Source organism: Gossypium hirsutum, chromosome D13 (genome assembly GCF_007990345.1).
Source record: "Gossypium hirsutum isolate 1008001.06 chromosome D13, Gossypium_hirsutum_v2.1, whole genome shotgun sequence".
Lineage (NCBI taxonomy): Eukaryota > Viridiplantae > Streptophyta > Magnoliopsida > Malvales > Malvaceae > Gossypium > Gossypium hirsutum.
In genome coordinates this window covers 51,576,149-51,600,674 of record NC_053449.1, presented here as the reverse complement: position 1 = coordinate 51,600,674, position 24,526 = coordinate 51,576,149, and the positions used below count along the sequence as shown (strand labels likewise).

At 33.8% G+C, this 24,526-nt stretch overlaps 1 long non-coding RNA gene across 1 annotated transcript; it reads right to left on the bottom strand.

The window, feature by feature from the left end:
• Positions 1-14,248: 14,248 nt before the first annotated feature.
• LOC121225118 (uncharacterized) lies at positions 14,249-16,540 on the bottom strand. The gene is made up of 2 exons (XR_005922982.1): positions 16,274-16,540; positions 14,249-16,114 (listed from the first exon to the last, which is right to left on the bottom strand). It is a non-coding gene; the product is annotated as an uncharacterized lncRNA (long non-coding RNA).
• Between the last annotated feature and the right edge of the window lie 7,986 nt (positions 16,541-24,526).

Here is a 24,526-nt window from a genome sequence, read left to right as displayed (position 1 = left end):
TTTGGAACTTGTTTAATTTTTAAAAGGATTTGGATTGTAAAGGCTTTGGGTATGATGGTTAAATGATGGATAGTGGTGTTGATGGGGCTATGTTTAGGTTGGCTTACGATGGTTGTCATGGTTCATGAGGTATTGACGGTGGGTTTGAGAGTGGAGGAGAGGTGGTAATGATGTGATGGTATGGTGAGGAATGGTGGTGATATTTGAGGCAAATAGTGGTTCCACTTAAAACTACTTATGGGTTAGGTCGTTCACTCAAGTTCAAATGTCTGCTCAAAAATGAGAAGGTTTTGACAAAATGCGATACTCAAAAAATAGGTTTGGGTAAAATTTAAAACTCATTTTCTATATGGGCTGAGCCTTAGACAAGATTTTTTGCTCGAGCCTAACCCGGCCTAAATATATTATGTTCTAAAAAATATTATATTAATTATATATGTTAAATAATAATTATATATTTATATTAAATCACTAACCCAATAACAATTAAACCATTACCCAAAATCTAAAAAAAAATTACTCAACTAAATAACCCAACCCAAAATATAAATTTTAAAAAATTATATTTAATACAATAAATATTATTATATTTATTTGTGTTTTTTAATATAATAAAACATTTCTTATATTTATGGTAATATTTTTTAATATAACTACTTTTTAATGTATTTTTAATGTGTTAGAAAAGTTTCATTTTAGCATTTTTAATGTATTATATTTTTTAAAAATATTTTAAATAAAAATAATCTAAAAAAATAAATATAGGTGGGCCAAGTCGGGCCCGGATTTACCTTTCTTAAATTGGACTAGACTTGGGCAAAAAAGTAAGTCCATTTTTTGGGTTGGATCAATCCCGAACTCGAAAAATTGGTCTAAATTCTTTACATGAGCTCAACCTGAACCCGATTAATCCTGGCCCATGAGCACCTCCAATTTAGCTAGTGATGAGTTATGTGAGTATGGTGACGGAGTGGTGGTTGAAATGATAAAGATGAAGAATATGGGAGATATTTTTAAACCCTTAATGATATGGAATTTAAAATATTATGTAGAAATTTTATAATTTATTTATTAATTATAAAAATGCCAACTTAGACTTTTGTTAATAGAAATATTAAGTGATTAAAATAAAAAAAATAGGAGTGCCTAAAATGATAAGAAATTTAAGTGCTTAAAATAAAAATTTATAAAAATTGAGTGACTATTTATATAGTTTACCTTAAAATTTTTATATTGATTTTTGTATTTTTATTAAAATTAAATAAAATAGTAATTTTAATAAGAAATATTAGTTGCTTGTTTTTTTACTTAGAAAGGTTCAAAACGTAGACACGTGAATCATATGTTTGGCTCTACTCTCATATTTTTGTATTCATTATTATTTAATGTATATTTAATTACCATTGCTTTTAATTAGCAGTGATGAATGTATTAAAATTTAATGGATAGAAAAATAATGGACCAAGTCGTAACTTAGTAACAAAGACATGTAAGTATCATTTTTTAAATTTTGTATGTAGGGTTAATGTATTAGACTTACTTAGTGTAAGTAATAACTCTTTTTTTGGTAAATAATAAAATGAGATAACTATATTAAATTAAAATGAACAAAAGCACCATAAGCCTTGTCTTTTTTAAGAGTGTCAATTAACTCCCTAGGCTTATCTTCAACCACTTGTATACCCTCTTTCCCATCAAAAGACATCTTAGCTATAAGACTGGCAACTTGATTACTCTTCATAGGCACATGCCTTATCACCTAATGATTTCTACTCTGTAGCACCTATTGAATTCGCCAAAGCAAAGCCGAATTCGACAACACAAAGTAACCTTCTTAGATAGTTTTGACCACCTCTAAGCAATTAGTTTGAACCAAAGCCCTATCATGCCCTTTCTCTTATAACAAGAGTAAACCATCCCAGATGCCCCATAACTTAGCATCAAAAATTGAGCAATCACCCAAAGCATGATTAAAACTAACAATTCAATCCCCAAATTGGTCTTGCAACACATCGCCAGTAAAGGCGGACTCTGTACTTACATTCACCGCACCATCAGTATGTAAATAAAAAAAGTTACCTAAAAATGATTGACCTTGAATACCAATACGCTTACCAGGTGGGCTATTCTTATGTGCAAACAAAAATTTTCGAGCCCAGCTTAACGAAACTTTAAAAATCTTAGAAGCATTCCAAGACAAGCCTTGGAATATGAATAAATTTTTATTCTTCCAAAGACGCCACGCAATTAAGCCAAAAAGGCAAGGCCGATCAACATCCGCAGAAAGCAAACCCAATCTAAAAGAAATATTAGAAACTAGCCATTTAACAAGATTGCTAGAAAAAAAACAGTTACTTTGACTTACGGGCACCACTTGCAACCAAACCTCTTTCGCTGCAGTGCAATCTCTAAGAACATGAAGAATGTCTTTTGAGTCATGACCGCAAATTGGGCAAGAAGGATCTTGTCCAATTCCACACCTAACTCGTTCCATGTTTGTGTGTAGTCGTTGCTTAAAGGCAAGCCACATAAAGAGACAAACTCTTTGCGGTCCCTGAAGTTTCCATATAGTTTTCCAAGACCCATATCTCTAGGATTTCAAGAATTATCTCGAATCATGTGATATGCACTCTTAACCGAAAAAGATCTGGTAGGGGTACGACTCCAAGCAATCCTATCCTGACCCACTGAAAGATGAGGAGGTAGGATACTCACTATGTGCTTAACAATAACTTCTGACACCCACACATGAAACAAATTGAGATTCCAAACACCTTTTTTCATTTCCATCTCATTAAGCCTGCAATCAAATTCCATGTGAACATACGAAGGAATTTGTCTTATCAGAGGGCCTACACTCACAACCTAAGGGTCCTTCCAACATCGAGTTGATCTACCATCCCCCACAGACCATACTAGATTGTCTCAAAGTAAGGGCCAAACTTTAGAGAGAACCCTCCAAAGAAATGAACCCTTACCCCTCGAAACACTATCCGGCATAATGCATGACCATCGAAATCAAATTAAACCTCAATTTCATAAGAAAATATTTGTTCTGATCCTCCAAATAGTGAAGCCCAAGACCTCCACAAAAACGACACTAACAAACTGAATCCCAGTTAACTAACATTAATTTATTCCTTCCATCGAAGATCCCCAGAAAAATTTTCTAGCCAAACACTCGATCTCCTTACAAATACCTTTAGATATCATTATAAACTGCATAAAGTAGTTTGGAATGGATAAAAGCATAGATTGTGCTAAGGTGGCTCTGTTGAAAAAATCCGATCTGAAAATGGTTTTCTTGCATAGCGAAAAATTAAAATTTTGAAAATCGACCCGATTTGTGATATTTATAGCAATAAATCTTAAACCGAAATCATACATGTGTTTTGGATAGCGGATCCTTGACATTTTTCGACTTTCAACCAAACAATCATCTTCATTATTCTCGTACCACGAATTGCTTCGAGTGTGGGCTCAAACCAATTGAATCAAAACACAGGATTAGAAAATGTTTTCTTTTATCTTTGGGGTGAAAACGAAAATTCTCTCTTTTTTAATAGAAACCAGTAAAATTGTTATTTTGGAAAAATATATTCAATAGTTGAGAATAAATTCTCTCTATTTTTCGATAGAGTAACAATCTCTCCAAGTTATGTAAATAGTTCTATCGGTGCCATCTATTTATAGGGAGAGAATGGAGAACTGTTGTTGAATTGTAGAGGTTTATTTCAAATAGAAAAACAACTTCCTAGTCCAACTAGGAGAAGATGAGAGGCTAATAAGGTGTGTTTCCCCTCATATGTATTGGGCCCAATTATATATGCTTTATGGACTTTTAACCTAGCACTTTATAATTTAATCTAACCTAATACATATTTTTCTATTTTTCAAAATAAACATTAATTTTCCAATTAAATAATTTTCTAATCCTAATTTTACCCCTGATAAAATTATGATAATTTTACCCTTAATAAAAATTCCAAGAAAATATATTCAATATTTCACAACTCAACTTTTCACTATGATTGAATGATTTATCTTCATTTTTAGGCTTTAAAATTGCTCAAAAATATAAACTCATTCTTCCGATCATTTTTGAGTAATCCATATATATATATATTTGTAAATGGATCATTTCTCATTTCCATTTTCATTTCTATTTTTTTGAAAAACTCACATTCATTTTCAAATGATTACATTTCTCCATTTGGGAGAAAACCATAGTCATTTTTTAATGTTTTCCATTTCTCTGTTTCTATTCATTCTGTTTATTTTGATTCAAACATGCAATTTATTTCTAGTTTCATCGAATTGGCAAAGAACCGATTGGACATATGTAATTAGGGCTCAAATGATTTATAATTAAGTTTCGGCTTTTCGCCTATTAATTATAAACTTATTTAGTTACAAAGTCATTCCACTATAGTATCGTAACTAAGCTCTCTCTAACGACATACCATTACGAAAGCAACTATTCAGTGCTTGTCTAATGACCTTTTCATAAGTGTGTTACCCTCATAGTATATCCTTAATCTCTTTGGGATAATGTTCGTTCTCCCAATATGATCCTATTTTATCTTATGGTAACTATTACATCTTTCTTCATGAAAAGTCAATCACCATCAAATAGTGATCAAGTCATCCATCACAAAGATGAACGACTCGTGACCACATTTACTTTTCATCAACCATGAAATGCCTATGAGAGGATATCATTTACCCATGTATCGGGCTATGAATTCTACTATTGTGAATGGTGCTACATATTGCAGAAGTTGTACATCCAATGCACCATTTTTCAGTTCATTATCTATTAGAACTTAGACTTTTACTTGCATCAAAGTGTACGAGTCACGCATACATAGTCTGCCATCCACTCAGGATTTTGGTGTGTCACACTATTAACGTCACAAGTTAATAGATCCATAAACGAATTTAGGATCTATTCTACTTGGGTCTAGTCTGATGTATTGTCAGTCCAGTTAGTCATATCTATATCTTCATCTTCTGGGAGTCATCCGCTTCAATGTCCAAGACAAAGTATCTCCCTAATTGGACTTGATAGATGGTATATTAGTCTTTCAATTGGTTTGCTTATTTTTGATTAAACTAAGGACATGTCTAGGTTTGTATAGTAATACAAATTGTCTTTTTATATTACGATTCAACCACGTAATATCGTTGAATATTAGTTAAACAATAGACTACCAATGAGCAACATTTGCTTCCATTTTGCTTTGTGTGCAAAAAACATGTGAGGAAAATATATAAAGTATTGATGTAATTCATGCATAGTTTTATTAACCAATCTATTCGAAAAATTATAAGTGTACTTAGACGAAAATACTACACTTAAAGCACCAGATCCAACAGACTCCCACAGCTAGAGACAACTGTCTGGCATCCTAACTATTGACACCATTTTTGAAATAAAACGGGGTCGACTTGGATTTTGAAAATGAAAACGAACATGGGAGTCGCCACCAATCTTTTTGATGAGGTGTGATCAAGTCATCTCGGAAAGTGGTTGTTTTTAATAAACGATTTGATTTTATTAAAACAATGATTTTGGTCGACGAAATTTAGATAAAAAACGAGTTTGGGAGTCGGTTACGTACGAGGAAGGATTAGCACCCTCGTAACGCCCAAAATTGGTACCTAGTTGATTAATTAGTGTCTTAGTGTCAGAAATTTGAGAACTTTGAAGAGGTTTTGAAGATACGATCCTTTGTCGAAATGCAGAAAATATTTGAAAAGAAATAGGGCATACTTCACGTTAATCGAGAAAAAGAATCGCATCCCGTAAGTTAGGATACAATATTTTGAAATCCCGATTCGAGAATAAATACAGAAAAATTCACTTATTCGAAAGAATATTCGATTATCTCGGGTTTAGAAAAAGGAATCATGTCCCGTAAGTTAGAACACGATCTTTTCTTAATTCTCGAGATCGTTTAAAACTTGAGTTTGAAAAGATTTGTGGATTTAGATTTATTGTGAAAATCAAAACTCCAGTAAGTTAGGGTACGACCTTCTCGAATCTAAACACGAGATTTTGCTTATTCAAAAGTCATAATTTATGCATTGAATAAAATTAATCTAACACGAAATAGAAGAAATGAAACACGGTGCCAACATGTGTAACGAAACAGAAATGAATGCGATGATGTAAAATAATACGAGTAATAGCAACAAAGATAAGATAAATAAAAGGACAAATTAATAACATACGACATAGCAGTGTATACAAGCAAATAAAATTAAAGCATTCTTTCAAAACAATAATGAAAATGAAATAAACAAATAAATAAAATGAATAAAAAAATGTAACAAGGTATATACGTGTGTGTGCATAAAATTATGAAAATATGAAAACTCTATGTACGTAAAAATATATGTAAGTATGTATGTATACATATATATGTGTATAAAGTTATGAAATATAAAAAAATATAAAGGCAGGTATATATATGTGTATTTATAAAAATTAAAACGTATATAGATATATATATTATGCACATGTATGTATATTGTAAAATATATAAAAATATATGTACACACGAATTATAAACTATAGAAAATGCATAAGAAAAAATATAGATTTTAAAATACAAAGAATATGTATAAGTATATGTATATATATTTATAAAAAAGGATACATGTAAGTATGCATATATAAAAAAATTTAAAATGTGCATATAAATACATACATATATATAAATTATAAAATATATAAAAAATATAAGCGTATATATGTATGTAAATATTAAATATGTATATATGTGTATATATAGAGAGAGAGAGACAATTATATAATAATAACATAATAAGACACATATATTTAAAATTTACATAATAAGTTATGATGATAATAACAATAATATTAATAATAATATTAATACTAATAATAATAATTTTAGTAATAATAATAACCTAATTAGTTTAATAATAATAAAATAACAATAGAAAAGGATTAAATTAAAAACAAACAGAAATTTAGGGACGAAATTGAAAATGGAAACAAAGCAAAGGATTAAATTGTAACGCACGTAAAAGGAGGGGAACCAAATGAGAAATTATTCCAAATTTCAAAACGACACCTTTCCAAGTGTTTTTCTTTTAAAACAGTCTAAGGACCAAATTAAAAAAAATAAAAATTTTGGGCAAAAAATTAAAAAAGAAAATAGGACCCAATTGTAACCAGCCTCAAAAGCGGAAGGACTAAGGACGCAAATAGCCCCTTTTTTCCAAAAACACGCAGATCCTAGGCGGTTCGGGTCGGGTCGGATGGCTCAAAACGACATCGTTTTGGGGCTTAAGGACGCCGACCAAAATAGCGTCGTTTTGTTCGGCTATTTAAGCCAAAAAATTTCCAAAAAAATCGTTTCTTTCCTTCCTCCAGAAAAAAACAATAAAAAACCTCTCAAGCCCTCTCTCTCCCTCCGGGCACTGGCCCAAAATTCGGCCATCGGCCGTCGCGCCGGCGATCGCACCGTTATATGTGGCAGCCGAGAAGCTGAAAAGCTTCCCTTTTTTCACCGTGTCGCCCTCTAACTACTCCGAGTATCCCGGCGTCGTCAAATAGGTAAAAAAAACTCTTTTTTACTCGTTTATACACGTACGAAAAAAATCAAAAAGATAAAAGAAAATAGATCTATATTCGAAAAGAAACGAAGAAATCACATTGAGTCTTTTTTTTTTTGCCTTATTATTTCTGAAAATGTTCGTACAAAAACCAGGGGAAGAATAAAAAATTACAGAAGGGTTCGGCTTTTATAGCCAATTCCCCTTTTTCTTTCTGTTGTTGTCTCTTTTATTGTTTTACAGGCACTCGATGGCGCATGTGGGCAAGTGGCGGTGGTGGGTCGGTGACAGAGGTGATAAAAGAAAGACGGTGGCAGTAGACAGAAGACCTAGGTGCAGCGCACATGGGGTTTTTTTTGCTAAGTGGTCTTTGGGTTAGTTTAGGTCGTTGGGCCAGGGTGTTTGGGCTTGTAATTGGGTCTGTTGGGTATTGGGTTTTGGGTAGGTTTTAAGTGGGTTTTGTTTGGGCTAGTCTGTTTATTATTTTTGGTTTCTTTTCTTGTCTGTTTTGAGTGCGCTGCGCCTGGCCCCTCTTTACTCGTTGTCGTGTAGCGGGAACAAAGTAAAGACTAAGGAAGACCAATTTTGTCCGGTCTCGTCAATTTTTGACTTGTTCTGGTGCCTTTCTTCTTCAAGTAGCCTCTTTCCAGTCCACTGTGTCTTATTGCTTCAATCCATTCTACTGCGCTTCAGGGAGATACAGCTTCTAGCTTCAATCCACTCTGCTGCAACTTCAGAAGGACGAAGTACATGGTTTTAGTCTGCTCCATTGCAACTTCAGGGAGATTAGACTTGTTATGATCTGCTTTACTACAACTTCAGAGAGATAAGATCGGTAATTTATAGCTTTAATCCGTTCCACTGCAACTTCAAGGAAATAAGATTTGCTATCTTCAGTCTGCTCCATTGCAACTTTAGGGAGATTAGATCCATCATTTTAATCCGCTCCACTGCGACTTCAGGGAGATAGGATTGGTTTAGTCAGTTTACTACACTGCAACTTCAGGGAGATAAGACTCGTTGGCTTTAATCTGCTCCGTTACAACTTCAGGGAGATGAGATTTGTCATCTTCAGTCTGCCCCATTACTACTTAGGGAGACAGGATCTGCAATTTTCAACCTACTCCACTGCTGCTCAGGGAGATAAGATCGATGGCTTAAATCTGTTTCCCTACTACCTTGGGAAGTTAAGATTCACCGTCTTTTATCTGCTCCACTACTGTTTAAGGAGACAGGATCCATAACACTACCAACTCCACTGCTGCTCAGGGAGATAAGGCCGGTGCTTTCAATCTACTTCACTGCCAGTACAGGAAGACAAGATCTACAATCTTCTTTAACCCATTCCACTACAACTTCAGTGGTATAGGGTTTGTGGTTTCACCGATCTATTTTAGGGAACATAACCTGTAGAATCCATTTCATGGGCCTATTTATGCCTAGTGATTAGGATGTTATGATCAGAATGAATCAAAATCTCCTCACTAAATGTATGTGCATGCATGCAAAATGCCATAAGAATTATCCTTTAATGACATTATTCAATGTTCATTGAAAATTCATCAGTGATGTATCATAGAGTCTTGCTTGAGTGGTATCTTTGACAAAAACCAAAGAAACATTTAGTCAGTAGCCTCGAGGTTCAACTATTCTTCTGAGACCTGAGTTTTGGGTTATCTTTTCTTTATTCGTATTGGCAGTTTACACCACTATTTGGGTGTCGCGACCACATGCTCATGCAAAAGTATGGAAAGTTTTCCAAGAAACCTCTTCTTATTTCCTGGCAAGCGAAGCTTTATCACTAGCATGATAATCAATGTTTCTGGCTACAAAATCCAAAGATATAATCTTAATCTTTTAGACCATTTTCACTTAAATGTTTCAACCATTAAACTTAGTGCATTCTAAATAATAGTCCAGTTTTAGGTTCCTGTATTATTTAGAAACTTCCAGAGTAATATACAAAACTTCTTTTGCTTGAATATTATTAGTCCATTAATCATTATTTTAGTGGAAGATGCTTGAAAAAGATTAGTACAATTAGCAAGATGAAACTTTATTGAGATCAAAGCTCAAAATGAATAAATTGATCAAGATAGCAAATTTTGCTAAGATACAAAATGAATAAGATGAAAACAGGTGCCTCAGATATCGCAATATGAGCTTCTCTGTACAAACTTTTTGAAGACTATTCTGAATTTGATATGTTTAGGGGATCTACAATACTTTGTCAATGCCTCAAGACGTCATCTACCCTTTCTTGTTAATTCAAGTACAACAAGATCAACACATGGCCCAGTTTGATCAACATTTGAGCTATTCTGATTACCTCGTGCCCTATTCTGATATGCATTTGAGCCGCCCTTTTCAGGTTTTCAACTCAAATCTCTTTTAGTCTCAAAGAGCCTTTTGCGATTTTTCACCTTAGCCTCTCCTCTTTTTTTTTGATTCAAAGCGCCTTTTGTGGGATTTCACTTTTGTCCATTTCTTTCTTCAGGTGAAGTATTTCTTATCTACGTTTGAGTTTACAGGATTTGGTAGGCTTTTACCATCCATCTCACTCAAGATTAAAGCTCCTCTAAAAAGATATTTTTTTACAACATAAGGTCCTTCCCAATTCGACATCCACCTATCTCTAAAGTCCTTTTGTAGAGGAAGGATCTTTTTCAATACCAGGTCCCCTTCATGAAATTCTCTAGGACGAACATTCTTGTTATAGGCTTGCATCATTCATTTATGATACATCTGACCGTGACGAATAGCTTTTAGCCTCTTTTCTTCTATCAGGCTCAACTGATCATATCGAGATTGAATCCATTCACCCTCATCTAACTTTAGTTCGGCTAAAACTCGAAGAGAAGGAATTTCAACTTTAATGGGTAAAACTGCCTATATCCCATAAACCAGAGAAAAAGGTGTTGCCCCAGTAGAAGTCCTAATAGATGTTCGATATACGATGAGAGCAAAAGGTAATTTCTCATTCCAGTCATTGTAGGTTTCAGTCATTTTTCATACAATTTTCTTGATATTTCTGTTAGCTGCTTCCACGGAACCATTCATTTTTGGGCGATATGGTGACAAATTATGGTGTCTAATCTTGAACTGACTACAAACTTCCGCTATTAAGCCGTTGTTTAAATTCAGTGCATTGTCAGATATAATTCTTTCAGGCGTCCCATATCGACATATAATTTTCTTTTTCAAAAACTTACTGCTGACTTTGTGACGTTAGCATATGAAGCGGCTTACGCCCACTTAGTGAAATAGTTAATAACCACAAAGATAAAACGGTGCCCATTAGAAGCCTTCGGTAATATTGGCCCGATGACATCCATCCCCCACATGGAGAAATGCCATTGAGAAGTCATAACGTGAAGAGGTGAAGGAGGTGCGTTTATTTTGTCGCCATAAATTTGGCATTTATGGCATTTCTTGGCATAATTAATGTAATATTTTTCCATGGTGGACCAATAATACCCGAATCTTATAATCTGTCTGGCCATTGTGAAGTCGTTGGCATGTGTTCCACAAATACCTTCATGGATTTCTTCCAAGATTTTCTCGGCTTCCACAGCATCCACGTATCTCAACAATACTTGATCCTTTCCTCTCTTATACAAAATCTCTCCATCTAGGACATAATCAATGGCCAGTCTCCTCAACGTCCTCTTATCATTCTCCGTCGCATGGCTAGGGTACTCACGATTCTTGATATATCACAGTATGTCTTGATACCATGGATGGTCATCGTTTTCCTCTTCCTCAATATTGTAGCAAGGAGCCGGAGTCTCATAAATACTGATTTGAATAGGTTTCATGTCTTCTGATTTGTTCACTTGGATTATAGAGGCTAAAGCGGCTAAAGTATCAGCCATCTGATTTTCGTCTCGTAGGAGATAGCGAAAAGTGATACTGTCAAACTCCTCGATCAATTCCAGAACCAATTTTTGATAGCGGATTAACTTTGGGTCTCTAGTTTCCTATTCCCCTTGGAGCTGGTATATTACGAATACAGAGTCTCCGTATACTTCTAGTATCTTAATTTTTCGTTCTGTGGCTGCTCGAATACCCATAATACAAGCTTCATATTCAGCCATATTATTGGTGCAATCAAAATCCAATTTACTGGTAAAAGGATAATGATCTCCATTAGGGGACATAAGGACTGCCCCAATTCCATTACCTACAGCATTCGAAGCTCCGTCAAAGTTTAGCTTCCAAGGATGATTTTCCTGAGAATCCTCTTCAGCAGTTGCCACATACATCCAATCTTTATTCGAGAAATCAAAATTTAGAGGTTCATAGTCTTTTAAAGCTCTGCTGGCTAAAAATTCTGCTATTGCGCTCCCTTTGACAGCCTTCTGATTTACATAGACTATATCAAACTCGAAGAGCAGGATCTACCACCTAGCCATTCTCCCATTCAATGCAGTTGACTCCATCATATACTTTAGAGGGTCCAAGTTTGAAATTAACCAAGTCGTATGATAGAGCATGTATTGCCCCAATCTCCGTGTCATCCAGACCAAGGCACAATATAATTTTTCAATGGACGAGTATTTAATTTCACAGTCAGTAAATTTCTTACTGGGATAGTATATCACTTTTTCCTTCCTCCCGGTTTCGTCATGCTGACGTAGCACACATCCCATGGAGTGGTCAAACACTATTAAATATAGGATTAGTGGTTTATCTAGACTAAGTGGTGCCAAAACTGGAGCATTGGGTCTATATTCGCCTTTTTTCGCCGAATCACCCTCCAACTACTCCAAGTATCCCAGAGTCGTCAAATAGGTAAAAAAACTCTCCTTTTTACTTATTTATACACAAACAAAAAAAATCAAAAAGATAAAATAAAATAGATCTATATTCATAAAGAAACGAAGAAATCACATTGAGTCTATTTTTTTGCCTTATTATTTCTGAAAATGTTCGTATAAAAACTAGGGGAAGAAGAAAAAATTACAGAAGGGTTCGAATTTTATAGTCGATTCCCCTTTTTCTTTCTGCTATTGTCTCTTTTATTATTTTGCAGGCATTCGATGGCGCATGTGGGCAAGTGGCGGTGGTGGGCCGGTGGCAGAGGTGATGCGACAAGGGCGATGGCAGTAGTTAGAAGACCTAGGTGCAACGTATCTAGGGTTTTTATTGCTGATTGGTCTTTGGGTTAGTTTAGGCCGTTGGGCCAGGGTGTTTGGGCTTGTAATTGGGCCTTTTGGGTATTTGGTTTTGGGTAGGTTTTAGGTGGGTTTTGTTTGGGCTGGTCAGTTTATTATTTTTGGTTTCTTTTCTTGTCTGTTTTGAGTGCGCTGAGCCCTGGCTAAATTGGGCTTGTACACTAACTATGTAGCTTTCCATGAACCGTATCCACCACAAATCTAAGGGTGCTATTGGTGACTAGTGAAAAGAGGAACACCTAGGTACGAACCGATATTTTCCACTCTTTAGAAACCAAACAGACTACTCATTCCATCCCTAGAGCTTCATCAACTTCTTTCGAGAAAAAAAATATTTGTCTTCCTTGCATTAATATGATGACTAAAAAATGCTCACAAAAAAAATCCAAAATCTCTTTAAGAAGTTGGGCATGCTTCAAATTCGTTCTACTAAAAATAACCAAATCGTCAGTAAAGAAAACATGCGAGAACTCCAGCCCTACTCTAGACAATCTGATAGGATGCCACTGGCCATTCAAAATTGTCGAGTGGAAACTATGTCCAAGCTGTTCCATACACAAAATAAATAAATACGAGGATAAAGGAAATCCCTAACAGATCCCCCTAGTCGGCCTGAACTTTTGTGTTGGAACCACATTTTGTAGAACCTATATGGTGGAGGTCAATATTGCAGACATAATAACCTTCCTCAGAAAGTCCGAAATGCCAACAACTCTAAGCAAGGCACCGGTAAAGTCCCAACGCACTGAATCATAAGCTTTCTCCAAATCGATTTTAATGGTCATCCAAGATTTATTATTATTATTGCCTCTCATAGAGTGAATGGATTCCTATGTAATGAGGATGTTATCCGTTATTATTGAAAATTAGTCTACACTAATACTAACCTTTTTGAAAATTATTATTGTAGTCAATGTAATGAGTAGTTAGTTCATAGTAATTTATTTGGCTCTTCAATTTTATAAAAAAGTTATTTTAGATTTTCGTTAATTTTTTTGTCTTTTTTAGCCATTGAACTTGTATTTTTTGTCAAATCACATCAAAATGGATGAAAATGTTATTGTTTGTTAACTTTGTTGATGTGACATACATGTGGATTGCACATAGATAACACATTAACATTTAATTAATTTTTTAAATTTAAAAAAATTATAATTTTTAAATATTTTTAATGATTTTAAAATTTTAAAAATAATTTTTATTTTTTGAATTTTTAAATTTTAAAAAATAGTCTCGCCATTAGGGAAGTAGGATTCGCCATCAGTCTCTAACCTTACTTTGCTAACAATGCAATGTTAGATTTTGATAAATCTCGAAAACCTATACCGTCTTCATTCTTTGAAATACATAAGGATTTCCAAGAGCACCAATGCAACCCAATCTTTCTAGCTTTTTTCTATCACTAGAATCATGCAATCACTGCTTTTAGTTCCCTACACAATGAACTAAGTAAAAGAAAACATGACATCGCACACATTGGGATTGCTTCCAACATTGGTTGGAAGAAATAAAAAAGAAGTTTTCTCTCATCTCTGTGACAGGATAAGCCAAAATACCAAATGAAAGTAGATCGATTTTTTTTCATTCCCGAGGAAGTGCATATTTTATCTAAATCTTCTTCCATAATGGTACGGAACAATAGTATCATTGGAGTCGATACCCAAATCACTTTAAATACAAGAAGCCAAGTGGGCGGATTGGTCCGAGTGGAAAGAAAAAAAAAGAATTGAATTGAAAATTTTTTCGGGTAATATCTATTTTCCTGGAGAAAGAGATAAGATATCTCGACACAGTGGCATCTTGATACCACCAGGAACGGGCAAAATAAACTCTAAGGATGCCTATTAAAGTTTATATTTGAGCTAATCGTTATCTCTCCCAAGGAGGGAAAGAGGTCTATATTAAGTCAATATTACAGGCTTTGCCTATCTATTCTATGTCCTGCTTTTAACTTCCCAAAACTCTTTGTCACAAATTAGAAAGAATTATGAATACGTTTTGGTGGCAGAAAAGCGTTGCTCGTAAGGGTATGCATTGGTGTAGTTGGTCTGAATTAAGTAAACCTAAAGATCAAGAGGGAATGGGTTTTCGTGACCTCTATAAGTTTAATATCACCATTTTGGTGAAGCAGGGTTGCCGATTTATAGTTAAACCAGATTCTTTAGTTGCCTGTATCTTTAAAGCTAAATATTTCTCGCATATAAGCTTCTGCTCTGCTCATTTGGGAACAAACCCATCATATGTATGGCTGGTATTTTTGCAACTAGAAAGGTTTTAGAAGATGGTGTGGGCTGAAGAGTGGGCTTGGGTATAAATATCTCGATATGGAGAGATAGTTGGCTTCTTATATAGGCGTGGGGAATTCGTAACACAATGGTTAATAATATAGTTTCTATGGTAGCAGACTTAATAGATCACAACTCAAAAAGCTGGAAAGAGGAAGTCATTACCACTGTGTTTACTTTGGAGGACTCTGAGGCCATCAAGTGTATCCCTCTCTCCCGCTCAGTTGACGAAGCCATGATTGTTTGGAGGGGTGATAGATTCAGCGACTATTTTATCCGTAGTGGTTGAGGAAAGCTCCCAAGATTACAGTGCAGTTTACAAAAAAATTATGGCTCCTAGACATCCCTTCTAAAATTAAAATCACTATTTGGAGACTATTACACAATATGATTCCTACTGCCTATATCCTATACAATAGGCAAATTGTGCCTTCTCCTTTATGTCTAAGGTATGGCTCGTTTCCAAAATCAGCAATGCATGCCATTTTGAAGTATGGACTTGCAAATGAAGTATAGAGTCAATTAGGTTTACACTAGGTAACAGATCCTTATTGTGATGGTTTGTGGGATTAGATAGCTTATATTTTTGAGACGAATGATGTTATTGGCTGTAGTAAAATTCTGACTACGATGTAGCTGTTGTGGCATGCTTGCAATCAATTTGTGATGGAGGGTAAACAACAATCAGTTCAGGAGATAAGAACAAAAATTGAGAGCTTTATAATGGAGAGTTCAGTGATTAAAGGGAGATTACCTAAAAAGCAGAGATCCATGTCGTCCAAGTGGTTACCCCCTGAAAGAGCGGTTGTAAAGATTTCGATGCAACATTTAAACAAAATCTACATCAGTCTTGCTCAAGTTTCGTCATCAGAAATGATTTAGGGCTGGTTATGGGAAGTGGGTCGATTCTGAATAGTAACGTTGTAGATTCTTTTTCGTCTGAGGCTTTGGCATGTCTTCAAGCCTTAACCTTTGCTAAGGAAATGGGATTCTCATAGGTGGTGATTGAGAGGGACTCTAGAATAACTATAATGAAGGCTCGTAGAAAGATCACGGATAGATCTGTGATTGGAATTTTTATTGAAAATATTAGAGTGATGGCCCTTAATTTTATTTATGTTTTATTTCAACATGCAAATCGAGATTCAAATACTATTGCTCATACAATTGCTAAAAATGGTTTTAAGCTGGGCAACTCTCATTTCTAGTTTGAAGATGTACCTCATAAAACTGTTGAGATGGTTGACAAAGATCGACGGTCATTACAGCTTCCTGAAGGGACTTGATTTGACTGGAATACGATCAAAGTTCTAGGTTTGGATTATTTCTATTTGGAGGAGAAGATGGAAGGTCTCCTTCTGCTGATGAATCGTTTTCCTCTGCTCCGAGGGAGTTTTGATTCTTTTCTTTGGTTTCTGTTTTTATCCTTGCTATTTCTTGTTTGTTTCTTTATAGTTGTTTGTTTGTTCCCCATATGACTGAAAAGACAGACTTATATTTATTCTTTTGATATAATTTCTGCCTCGGTGTTTTACTTCAAAAAAATTTTAAGTATGCTTTTATTTTAAAATTTTAAATATGGTTGCATTTATAACTTAATACACACAAACAGTCCGTGCATCACACAAGTATACAAATTAGTTTTTCTATTATTTTTCTTCGGCTTTTTTTTTTCTTTTTTCTCTCACAAAGTAAGGTTTTATTTGGATGTATAGTAGGTTTGGTTATGATGAGATTGAAAATAGTGGTGCTAATAATATTAAATACTTTAACAGTAAAATTAAAATTAATAGTGAAAAGTGTATTTAGATTCAACTGAACTAGTGCCGTTAACTCAATGTAGAAAAATAATTCAAAATCTTTATTAAAGGTGAAGACAATAATGCTTTACTTTCTAAGTCAATAGACTTTAACTTTGTACGTAGATATTGAGTAAAAGTTTTACAAAAGAAAAGAAAAAAAAATAGATCATCAACATTGAGATAGATAAGAGGTCAGAGTTGAGAATTTAATTAGAAAAAAAAGAAGACTTTTCAGATTGGTAGTGGGAGAAGGGACTAATTAAGGAAGATATAATTCCTCAAAGGAAAGAAAATAAAATAAGGTATTTTTTAATTAAGGGATTAAATTGTTTAGAAAAAGTATAGGGATTAAATGTATAAATATAAGTTTTTTGTCTCAAATGTTAGTTTATTGCTACACCATCAATGACTATAAGATAATTAACCAATAATGTTAATAATTATATAATAAATTTTTAAAATTCAATGATCAAAGCATAATTTTAAATAAATAAACATAAATGATTAAATTTGTACGTTGAGTATGACTCCTATTTTAATCAAATTTGAGAAATAATCTTTTAGTCAAACTTTGTTTATTTGTTTCAATCAAACTCTGATTAGTCTAGATTATTTTTTTATTATTTGACCTATGAATTTAGCCTATAAATGGGTTCTTTTATAACCTTAGAAAATACACTCATTAGATATTAGAACTCATAACACTTTTGGAGATTTTTTTTATTTACGTTTTGAGTATTCTTTGTTTTTCGGGTTTTGGAGTTTAGTTTTTATCTCCATCTTTGTACTCTTCATTCTTTTGCCATTATAATAAAATTATCTTTACCCGTGATTTTTTATCCTCTTTGGATGAGTTTTTCCACGTTAAATTTGTGTGTTCAATTTCTCAATTTCTTTCGCTATTTTTACTTGTTTGTTACTTAATCTGGTAGATCCCCAACAAGTGGTATCAGAGCTAGTTCAAATTTCGTAAATCAGCCCATTCAGAGATGACAACAACAAGATTTGACATTGAGAAGTTCGATAGTGTCACGGATTTCAATCTGTGGCAAGTCCGAATGATGGTAATTTTAGTTCAGACGGCCTGGAAAAGGTCGTTACTGGGAAAAAGCCCAAAAATCTAAATCAGTTAGAACGGGAAGAGCTTGATGAAAAGGAATTGTCTGCAATCCAATTGTGCCTCGCGAAAAGGGTATTGCAAGAGGTATTGATGGAAAAGACCTCATCTGCCTTGTGAAAAAGGTTAGAAACTCTTTATGCGACTAAGTCTCTGGCTAACCATTTAGTGTTGAAACAACGTCTATTTATGTTTTGCAAGAACGAATGTGAGCTTCTTAGAGATTACGTCAGTCAGTTCATTACCCTTTTCAATGATTTAAATAATGTTGAGGTTTAGATTGATGATGAAGATCAGACTATGTTATTATTCTGTTCTTTACCCCCTTCATACAAGTCTTTCAAGGAGACCTTGATTTATGGCAAAGACAAACTCCCTTTCAAGGATGTGAAGGGTCATTTGTTGAGTAAAGACACTCGAAAATTAGTTTGGTTCAAATAGCAAGGCAGATAGGCAAGCTTCCGTTTTGGTAGCATCAAAGAAGTAAGACAAAAGGTGTCGCTATTGTAAGAAGTTAGGTCACATCAAAGCATATTGTTGTAAACTATAAAATAAAAGGGTTGTTGAGAGTAATGAGGAAGATGTAGCTGGTGCTAATTTGGCCGATGAAAACGATGATGATTTCTTGTTAGTGTCAATGAGCGAAAGCTCCGAGCTTACGTCCAAGTGAATCCTAGATTCGGGATGTTATTTCCACATGTGTTGCAATAAAGAATGATTCTTCGCATACAGTTCGGTTGAAGGTGGAGTTGTGCATATGGGAAACGATTCATCAAGTAAGGTAATTGATATTGATACTGTTAAAATTAGGATGCACGATGGGACGATTAGAACACTCTCAGCTGTCAGGTATGTACCTGATTTACGAAAGAATCTCATCTCATTGAGTATTTTAGACTCAAAAGGTTACAGAATCAACATCGAGTTGAGTGACATTAAGGTGTCTCTTAGAGCTCTCATTTTGTTAAAAGGTAAAAAAATCGGTAGTCTTTATATTCTGTAAGGTTCTACAATGATCGATGAAATCAGACGTCCTTCGTCTGTTACGGAGTCGAAGTTAATTCGTTTGGAGCGGAGGTAACTTGGTCATAGGAGGGAAAAAGGTATGACCGTTTCGTTAAAGAGAGGTTCTCTTTTGGATGCATATTTTGAAAAGTTAGGGCACTATGTTCGTAAAAATCAAACCCGGGTTAGTTTTGATTTGGCAGTGTACAAGTTGAAGGCTAAAAGTCTTCCAGTTTCTAAGCAAAGATTCGACTCAGTTAATTCCCTGTATAGTTCAAGATAGGCCCGTGGCGCGCTATGGTAAAGATGACATTGTGGAAATATGAGTCAAGGTGGAGATTTGTTGAATATGACACATATTTCAGTCAAATTTGAGAAATAATCTTCTAGTTAAACTTTGTTTATTTGTTTAAATCAAACTCTAATTAGTCTAGATTATTTTATTATTATTTGACCTATAAATTTAGCCTATAAATATGTTCTTTTACAACCTTATAAAATACATCCATTAGAGATTAGAACTCATAACACTTTTGGAGAATTTTTGTGTTTACGTTTTAAGGGTTATTTGTTTTTTTGAATTTCGGGGTTTAGTTTTTATCTCCATCTTTGTACTCTTTGTTCTTTTACTATTATAGTAAAATTATCTTTACCGGTGGTTTTTTATCCTCTTTGGAGGAATTTTTATACGTTAAATTTGTGTGTTCAATTCTCAATTTCTTCTACTATTATTACTTATTCATTAGTTAATCGGATCTATCCCTAAATTGTAGATTATATTTTTATGTTCACAAAATTTTAAAATTTTATAAAATTCATCAGTGTTACAATCTTTTACACATTATAAGCAAGGATATATTTTTGATAATATGAATAACATCATAACTTTATGTATTGATAAAATATTATATTTGTTGATGTGAGTGGAGTGTTTGGGAGAGTATTTTTCTTTTACATTTTCAATTGATTTACACAAGTAGATGACTGTCAACTTATATAACTGTTTCGTGATAAATTTTTTTGGATGGTTGAATTACACCTGTTAATGGTTGAAGCCACTTGTTTAGGTCTAAATATTTATTTAAAAAATAAGAGGGTTTAGATAAAAATACGAGGTTTGAAATGATTTGGGTAAATTTTAAGGCCTGCATTTTATATGAATTGAGTCTTGGGCAAAATTTTTTGTCCCGAATCCAGCCCAACCCAAATATATTATGTCATAAAAATATTATATCAATTATATATATTAAATTACTAACCCAATAACAATTAAATTTATTATCCAAACTTAAAAAAAAACTTACCCAATTCAAAATATAAAATTTTAAAAATTATATTTAATACAATACAATATTTATTATATTTATTTGTATTTTTTAATATAATAAAATATGTATTATATTTATGGTAATGTTTTTTAATATAATACTTTTTAATGTATTAGAAAATTTTTATTTTAGTGTTTTTTAGTACATTTAGTGTATTATATTTTTAAAAAAATTATTTTAAATAAAAACTAATCTAAAAAAATTAAATATGAGTGGGTCGGTCGAGCTCGGGTTTACCTTTCTTAAATTGGGCTAGGCTTGGGTAAAAAAGTTAGTCATTTTTCGGGTTGGACCCAAGCTTAGAAAATTGGTCTAAATACCTTGCACGGGTCTGATCCAAACTCGGCCTTGCTTGACTCATGAGCACCTTTAGGTTGACCTTAAGTTATATATTTTTATAAGAGCTAAAGTTTAAGTTCACTTATATCTTTATAATTTTTTTAAATAATTAAATTAAAATTTTATGATTTTTAAGGAGTTAAAGTTCGATTTTTCTGGCTTTTTTACACTAATAATGCAAAAAAAAATTAATTACCAAAATAGGCACACGACAAATTGTTTACAAAAATAGGCCAAATGAACAGTGCACAACCGATGCCACTGACGTGTCAAGCAACACCCCCAAATTCCCCCCAATCATTACAAGTTATATAAAAAAATACTTTTTTGTACCGCCACTGTGTCAGGCGGCATCGATATATATTTTTAAAAAATACTTACAAGAAATACGAGTATTTTGAGTTAAAAAAAGAAAAAAATATATTTTTTAATGGTGCTACTGATCTGTCAGGCGACACCAAAAGTTAATTTCCTAGCTAAAGTTTAATATGACTTTACTAAATGTTCATAAATATTAAATTAATATTATTTATCGGTGGTCCCAAAACCATCGTTTTGAAAACCACTGAAATCAGACTATTACATGCGTAAATAATTGGTTTTTGGATCTAGGTTTTGGGTGAAAGCAAAGGAGAAACAATGAAAATGGGAAGGGAAATGGTGGATTCGACAAATGGGTTTAAGAAAATATTGGTGCTATAGTGAAAGATTTGGGATTTGAATTGAATGTTATCCTCCATTGTTCTTGAAAATGGATTGGTAAAACAAAAAATAAAATGGAACTTATAACTTAATATTTTATATTAATTTTTTTTATTTTTATTTCAGATGAAAGGAGGGACTGTTTGATTTCAATCACAATCTCTTTAGGGTCCTTTCCTTTTGTTGCTATAGCTGCAGATTATACTAATGCAAGATTTGGTTTCACAATCATCACAGAGAGCTTTCTCCACCGCAACCTCTACTGAATACCCTAATGCAATTAATGGACTTTGTCAATGCAGAAGGGACCTATCGACAAGCCAGTGTTACAGCTGTGTGAGCATTATCTCGAAAATAAGTGAAAGTTTGTGGGAAAGCAGTAGCAGTCAGGGTCCTTCTGAGTGGATGTTACTTAAGGTATAAGATAGTTGGGTTCTAATAGGTTCCAGAAATAGAGTTTTTGTACTATGTATATGGGTCGTCATCAAGTGGAAGAATGGAGTTTGAGAACAGAAGAGAGACTAGTTTCAACATGGTAGAAGAAAGGGTGAAAAGTGGTAACAACTTGGTTCTTAAAAAGCCAAGAAAAAAAACCCAAGAATTTGGCGCCGTTCTTCGTTGCAAACAAAAACAAAAAGGAAGATGTATGAACATTAGGAAAATTTGAGGGGGGGTGACAAAATAAAGAAAAAAGAAAATGAAGAAATGTAGACGCATAATAAGAAAAAAAAAAGAAACGAAACTAAAAAGGAAAGAGGAGGGGAAATAAAAAAGAAAATATAAGTATAATAGGATGCCACGTGGCAATGCGCGATTGACCAGCGCTACCACGTCAGTAAAAAATTAATAGTGTTAGTGTCAAGTCCCAATATAGTGGACGAAAAAAGAGTTTAAGTACTAATTTGAGACAAAAAAAAATATAAGTACCAATATAGAAGAAGTGAATAATAATTTTATATTTAACCCTTATTGAAAAGAAAATTAATTGCAAAAATATTTTTTTAAAAGAGCTCAAGAAAAGAGAGAGTTAGTAGTCCCAATTAATGTGGTGTAGCCAAATTTTTTTAAAAAAAATACAATTTTAATTTTAAAAGAATTTTGCCTTACAAAAAGAAAAAATTGCTACAGTTATCAACTCTTTAAATAAAAATAAATAAATTGCAGACAAGCTTTATGAAAAATGTAAAATAATTAATTATTTCTCTCAGGCAACCCTTAAAATATAAAATTAACTGTAGAAAACGTAAAATAATTAATTCTTTCTTTCTCCTTTAATTGTGCTACAGGGCAACCTTTAGAACGTAAAATTAATTATGGCAAGCTTCATGGGAAAGGAACTTTTTTTAAAAAAATCTGAAAATATTTTTTAAAAATTTATCAGACAAAAAAGGAAAAATAACTACTCCAGTTGTCATATCTTTTAAATAAAAAAAAAATTTTGATTGCACCACTTTAATTGTAACGCTAGCTCTTTCTCTTTTCTTGAGCTCTTTAAGAAAAACTATTTACAATTAATTTCCTTTCCCACAAAACTTGACATTGTCATTATAGTCTTTTATAATTTTCTTTCCATATCACTGTTTTTCAAATAGAAAATTATATTTCTTGTACCACTATCACCCTCCCTTCTTTTCTTTAAACCAAAAAACAAAGCCCCCAAAAAATATTTCATTCTCATCTTCATTGGTAAAACATGGTCTAGGAATTGAAAAACTCTGACGATGTAAAGTCGAATTAGCGTACCTCCCACCACCATTGGTCAAATAATCCAAAATATGGTCTTGGAACTGAAAATCATCGACAAATTCACCATTGTTGTACAGCCCAAATTTTCCCGGGCCCCATATCAGCAGACCCAAAATTAAACAGACCCAACCCACTAACCCAATCAATACCCAAATGACATTACAGGCCCAAACGGCCCAAACCCAAACCAACCATGGCCCAAACCTTAAAACAATTTCAGTAAAAATCAAAAAAACCTAACCCTAGGGCGCCGCATGCTGGGACCTGCTACCACTGCCCTTGTCCCATCGCCGTACGTCCCATCTGCACCGGCGCCGTGCACCTGCTCCATCTGCAAAAGGAGAGAACACGCAAGCAGAAACGAATAAGAAAAAGAAGAAAGAAAACTATGTAATATGGCTATAAAGAGCCGAAAACAGAGGGGTAAAAGGGGGAGAACAAAATGTAAAAAACAAAAACTATTGAGGAATCAATACAAAAAAAAATCTCAAAAATTAAGAAAAGTTGTTCTTCTTTTCTTTTCTTCTTGTTTCCTGGTTCGTCTTTTTTTTCTTTCTTTCGTTTTTTCAATCATATATATATAAGAACATATGCAAAAACAAAAAGAAAAAGACAAGGAGAATCCTTACCTGCGCCGCGCCGGAGGAGAAGCCGAAAGGTTTCCCTCCGATTCTGGGGCTCGCAACCACCTTTCACGAGGTTCAGCCTTGAATCTGTGTTCTAGAGGCTACTGGCTTCAAAAAGGGACCGGAAAGGCTTGATTTTGTACCTCCGGCCGCCGCTCGGGTGGCTATACGACGGAGGTGCGTCGGAGCCGAGGCCGGACTGAGGAGAGGGGTTGAGAGAGAATGAAGGTTTTTTTTTGGAAAAAGAAGGGGAAATGAAAACTTTTCTGAAAATTTTAGTTTTTATACGGTTTCAAAACGGCGCCGGTTTCCCCTTCTAACCCGCGCGTCGACCCGACCCGCAACCCAGGGTCCGCGTGTTTTTGTGCGAGTGGGCTATTTGCGCTGCGGATCCTTACGCATTTCGCCCATTTTGTGATTTAGTCCTTTTTAGCAAATTTCTCCTATTTCTAATTTCACCCTGAAGTTTTGTTCCGATTGCATCGGAGTCCCTCGAAGTGCAGCGTTTTGTGGATCGGGATATTTCCCGCTTTGATCCCCATGTTATTCGCGCGCTCCTCTTTTAGTCCTAATTCTGTTTTATTTTCATGCTTTTAATTAAATACGATTTAATCCATGCCTATTTAATTTAGTGCACTTGATTTTTTATTTATTCTCTTTAAAATTCATTTTCTGTTGTTTTTAGATATATATTTTAATCTAACTTTTAATATATTTTTAGTTTGTTATTAATACTATTCCAATATTATAATATATTATTATTTTAAATCTATCATTAATATTGTATAAATTTACCATGTATTATTATT